The 5,529-nt window shown below is 46.5% G+C and overlaps 1 pseudogene; it reads right to left on the bottom strand.

Moving 5' to 3' along the window:
- Positions 1-5,192: 5,192 nt before the first annotated feature.
- Positions 5,193-5,310, bottom strand: LOC145013720 (5S ribosomal RNA; annotated as a pseudogene).
- Positions 5,311-5,529: the final 219 nt, after the last annotated feature.

The following is a 5,529-nucleotide window of genomic DNA, read 5'->3' as shown; positions in this document are numbered from 1 at the left end:
ACTTGTCGAGTCAAAGAGGATACTCGACGAGTAGAAGGGGACTCTTAGAGGATTGAAGGACGACCAGACTCGCCGAGTCGCCAGGGAACTCGCCGAGTCCAGTCGAGTTGACAATGGACTGTTGACCAGAGATGACCGGTGTGATTTCTTAGGGTCAGTTAACGTGGAAAGTAGAAGTGTTAATAAGAGATATATGATGTTACAGGGAGCTTGTAGCTCGGAGGATCAAGTGCAAGGGACTTCAGGAGTTGCTATCTCCCAGCGTCCGCGAGGTGAGTCTTCTCACTATACTTCACCCGGAAGGGTTTGATTGTGTGACCGGAAGGTCAAGTATGTTATGTGTTATGTTTATATGCTATAAATGGAAAGTTAGCTGCTACGCGTGATATACATGTTTATATATGGGCCGGAAGGCAAAGTATTATGTGACAGAAAGGTCAGGTATGATATATGATGTATGTGCTTTATGTGTTAAAGTATGTTACGGGCCGGAAGGCAGGTTGATATATGATATATGTGCTTTATGTGTTAGAGTATGTTACGGGCCGGAAGGCAGGTTGATATATGATATATGTGCTTTATGTGTTAGAGTATTTGTATTATGTGTTATATGTGTGTATGGGCCGGAAGGCAATTATTTTATGGGCCGGAAGGCAATTATCTTATGGGCCGGAAGGCAATTATCTTATGGGCCGGAAGGCAAATATCTTATGGGCCGGAAGGCGAGTATCTCATGGGCCGGAAGGCATTGTGCAGTGGACCGGAAGGTCAGGGCCTGGAAAGGCGTACGTGCGTAAGGTGTATATTGGGGAACTCACTAAGCTTCGTGCTTACGTTGTTTATGTTATGTTGTTTCAGGTTCTTACAGTAACGCGGGATGGCAACGGTTCGATTGTACACACCGAAGAAAGAGTTGTGTTTTGGAGGATCCTGGTCTTCTATTATAATGAAAATGAAACTATGTTTTGTAATTCGAATGTGAATAAGATTTTAAACAAGTGTTTTTAATATTAAATTGATTATTTAAATGAAAAATCTTGTCTTGAAAATCACGGTGTTACAATTGGTATCAGAGCCTTGGTTTGAGGGATTCGGACGCGCCTACGGGTAAATCTGGACTCAAACTGAGGAAGTAAGAAAAAGTTTTCCAAATAAATGGTTTTCTAAAAGTGAATAAGAGTTCAAAGAGAAAGCAAGAAAGAGCAGTGTGTACAATCAGCCAGAGCCAAACGGTGATTTCCCAAAATACCCTTACTTTTGTGTTATGAAATATTTATTATGCACTTTATGAGATATTATTGCATGCTAGAGACAGGCTAGGTATTTCATATCTTAGGACTAGAGTGGCCTGATTTGTGATGCCTTAGTCTAGGGTTGGTTGTTATATGTGCGTTATGCTTTTGTGTGTATGTGATGAGTGAGGGTATCTAGTTAGAACGCACGAGGGGTAGAGCTACAGAGTACAGTAGTACTTCCGAGGATGAGCCGAGAAGGTGGAGCTATCACAGATAGGGAGTCCTATGTATGCTTCGATGCTCGAATGCTGCTTGCTTCATGCTTTGTGGAGTTCTCGATGATGGGAGTCAGCTACTAAGTGAGTATGACGATACTCAGGAGGTAGATGGCTGGCATCATGAGGAACTCTTCAGCAGTTGATAGCAAAGAAGTGGGGGGGACGGCGGAAGAGACTAAGGAGTAAACCTAGCCAGATGAGTGCGCTGGTAGAGTAGAGGATTTCGCTGGAGAGCGAGCACGCGCGATGGGATTGGTGAAAGAGTAGATTGATCAGCTACTTAGGAACTTTGGGATGGTCCGTGTAGAAAGTATGGGTAGATGTGGCAGGTAGTATGGGCCCGTACTACTGAAAGCAGAGGACCCATACTTGATACAGGGAGCATTCTGAAGGTCCTAAGGAACGGAACGAGGAGTGATGTTATGGTCCGGGCACCATACATCGGAACAGATTGAGTTAGATGTTGTGGTCCGAGTGCTATACATTGGAGCAGATTGAGGAGTGATGCTATGGTTCAGGTACCATACACCGAAGCAAATTGAGAAGGGATGTCATGGGATGAGTACCATGGTTCGTAGTGGATGATGCTGGTGACTATCTTGTTATCCGGTTATGATCGATGAGGTAAAGATCGGACGCTATGGGTTTTAGGCCAGTAGATCATGATTGAGGATGGAGAGGCGTTCCTTGAGGGGAAAGGCGAGTACCTATCAGAGTATTGTGGTAGGGAGTTAAAAGGAGAGGAAATTTCGGTCTGAGTCGAGAAATCCGTCGATAGAGGAGAGGTCACCTTCTAGGTGGGTAGTGCCATTTATGTTCGTGTGCAAGACACGATAGGTCTGGTGTTTCAGTTTTGGATTGGAGTACACCCTGCAGGTAGTTATCGATAATGATTTCCCTCAGAGCATCAGGTGGCGGGTGTGCCGCGAGGCAGTGATTTACCGTGAGCAGACAGTCAGTTGGGACTGAGGTAGTCGAGAACCACACCACACCTAATTGAGAATAATAGGTTGTGTTATAGTGGTAGCCGTGAAGAGTTCAGTCGAGTTTTGCAGTGCAGAGAGTTTCGTCTATGTTGAGAGTGAGTTCCTGTCCTTCGGACAAATCCGGCGTTGGATATGGGTTGATGAGTTGAGATGAGAGAAACGATGATTTTGCGGTGCAGTTTACGAGTCAAAGACGTTATCGAGCAGTGCAGATGCTTAGTATTAGGTTGGTATGGGATTTGGAACGATTAGAGGCAGCCGTGATGAGAAGTTCTTGGAGAGTTAACCAGAGGTTCAGAGTATAGAGGGTCGATCGACTTTATAAGGGGAGGGACTATTGGGCGTTGCATAGCACTTTCCTGGAGCAGGTACGATTTCGCTGGTGAAAGATAGTCGTGGGTTGATGGTATGCTAACTAGTGACGGTTCGAACCCTAGTGGGGGAGAACCGGGTGCAGTACGTAGAAAACAAAGAATTGCCAAGAGTAGTTATAAGTGGAGTATAGAGATGCAGTAGGAAATCATGAGACCAGAGGTGTCGATGATCGAGTAAAGGGGTCAGAGTGAGTTAATGTGGGAAGTACTCGAAGAGGAGAACAAACGTATTCGTGACAGTTGATTGGTGTTGTTGCAAGAAGATAGAGAATGATTGGGCAGTCAACTTCCGGAGTCGGTATGCGTATCCTTGTTTGGATTTTGAGTGTCGGGAAAAAGGGATTGGAGAATTATCAGCGCATTTCGTACGTCAACGTTATCTCGCATTCCAATCGAGAAACTATATGCACCAAGGTTGTAAGGCGGGGAAAATATAGATTAATTATGGGGTGCAGGGGATCAGTGGTGGTGGTAGTATTCTGGGATATTCGGGTATGATATCCTTATTTTGGAGTTATTCGGGAATCCCGAATTGAATCGACGTGTGGCATATTAGGTATCTGCGGATTTAGTAGGAGTCTTCGAGTATGGGCATTTAGGGAGATTATTGAGAGGATGGATTTTCGCAAGATGGGCGTTCGTTATGTTGATTGCCTCCATAGTCTGTGGTGGATGTTCGAGTCGCAGTACTCACTAGTCAGAGGGTGTTGTGATACTGCGTGGAGTTGCAGTACTCACTGGGTGACAAGAGAATTTTTATGTTGGAATATTTTCGAGCAGCGTATGAGGTGGAAGAGTTTCGAGTTTGGGTAGCCCTGGTATTGAGTCTTTGGAGCTTGGATGTTGAGTCGGGGGCGAGACGGGGGTCTTCGTCTCTGTCGGGAGATGCGGGGCGATACGCAAGGAAGAGGCACAGCAGAAACCAGAGATTAGAGTTGAGACGATCCTCGGTGAGATTGTATTTTCTCTCACGAGGAAAAGAAGATTTTGTGACTTACGTGTCACTGGGTCGGGATAGTGGTCACGGGGAGAAAAGTTAGTGGAATATTTGGATCGCGATATGGGTGACCGTTGGGGGCTCAGAGGTGGAGCCAAAAGTTGATCTGGTACTTAGTCTTGAAGAGGAATATGGGAAAGGAGCTTATCATGATGACATCTGAGGACACTTTAGAGAGGGCGAACGATGCGGACGTTCGAAGACATGTTTCGGGCATGTGTATTCGCTGTCGGAGGAAGCCGCGGTACGTAATTATCATTGGTTGAGTTGTTCCATATTAACAGCCATCATTAGTGCATTAGTATGCCGCCCTTTGAGCTGTTGCATGGAAGGTGATGTCGGAATCTCGTTCGTTGAGGAAAGGTAATGCATGGACCCGAGAGTCCTTGCGAGCAGATCCGGAACGGGTGCGGTACATGGAATAGTGACAAGGTCGTCAAGCGGATTTCCTAGGTAAGGGAAGAGAAAGGTACGTGGGGGGCGAGTGCAGCATGTGTATACGATTGCAAGAGGAGAACTCGTGAGAGTTGCCCTGAGAATTGAGAATGGGTCCCTCAGTTGTCCGATATGGATAAAGTGGGCTTAGGAACGGGGAACCGGTGATTCAGAGTTTCATAACCCTTATGGGTCGTGTGATCATTGAAATTTAGATCAGAGTCGCGTCTTGGGTAATTCTCGATTGCAGGAAGCGGTGGACAGTACAGCGATCGTGTTTTGGTCGACAGAGCAGATGCAGCAGGATTAACCAGAGGTTAAAGATCGTTAGAGTTGACAGGAAGGTTATGCTGACAGACGCCGTTTCGAGCATGGGTTTCAGGTCGGCGACTTCGTATTCCTGACAGTCTCTCCCTGGGAAGGGGTGTTTCGATCCAGGAAGTGGGGTAAGTGGGGGCCTCGGTATGTTGGGTCTGTGTGTGAAGGTGCGAAGGTAGGAAAGGTGGCCTACCGGTTGGAGCTGCCAACGGAATTGGAATGGATCCATGACACTTTTAGGTGTCGCCATTGAAGAGGTGTATAGCAGATGAGTCAGCAGTGGTTCTACTAGAGAACGATTAGGTGGATGCGAGCCTGTGTTATGCCGAGAGGCCAGTGGCCATCAGGGATTGGAAGATCAAGTTTCTGAGGAACAAGGAGGTACCTCTGGTATTGATTCAGTGGCAACCGCGGAAGAGATCGGAAGTGTCTAGGGAAGCCGAAACGTGTGGTGCGGGAGCAGCAGCCAGAACTATTTTCAGAGTGAGACTTCGAGGGCGAAGTCTAATTCTAGTGGGGGAGAATGTAACACCCCCCTCTGGCACATATCACAATATTGTCCGCTTTGGGCCACTCGGCACGAGGACTTCCCAGGGGGTCACCCATCCCAGTACTACTCTCGCCCGAGCACGCTTAACTGCAGAGTTCTTATGGGATCTGCTGCCCTCACGGCTTTAAAACGCGTTGTGATAGGGAAGGTATCCACACCCCTTATAAGGAATGCTTAGTTCTCCTTCCCAGCCGATGTGGGATCAGATCTAACCCACTTTCACCCCCCCCCCCCCATTATAGGGTTCGACGTCCCTGTCGAACACATTGTAACACCGTGATTTTCAAGACAAGATTTTTCATTTAAATAATCAATTTAATATTAAAAACACTTGTTTAAAATCTTATTCACATTCG

The sequence above is a fragment of the Lactuca saligna genome, chromosome 8, assembly GCF_052625555.1.
Source record: "Lactuca saligna cultivar CGN05327 chromosome 8, ASM5262555v1, whole genome shotgun sequence".
NCBI lineage: Eukaryota > Viridiplantae > Streptophyta > Magnoliopsida > Asterales > Asteraceae > Lactuca > Lactuca saligna.
The sequence above is the reverse complement of the archived record's forward strand: the minus strand, read 5'-3'. Positions and strand labels throughout refer to the sequence as shown.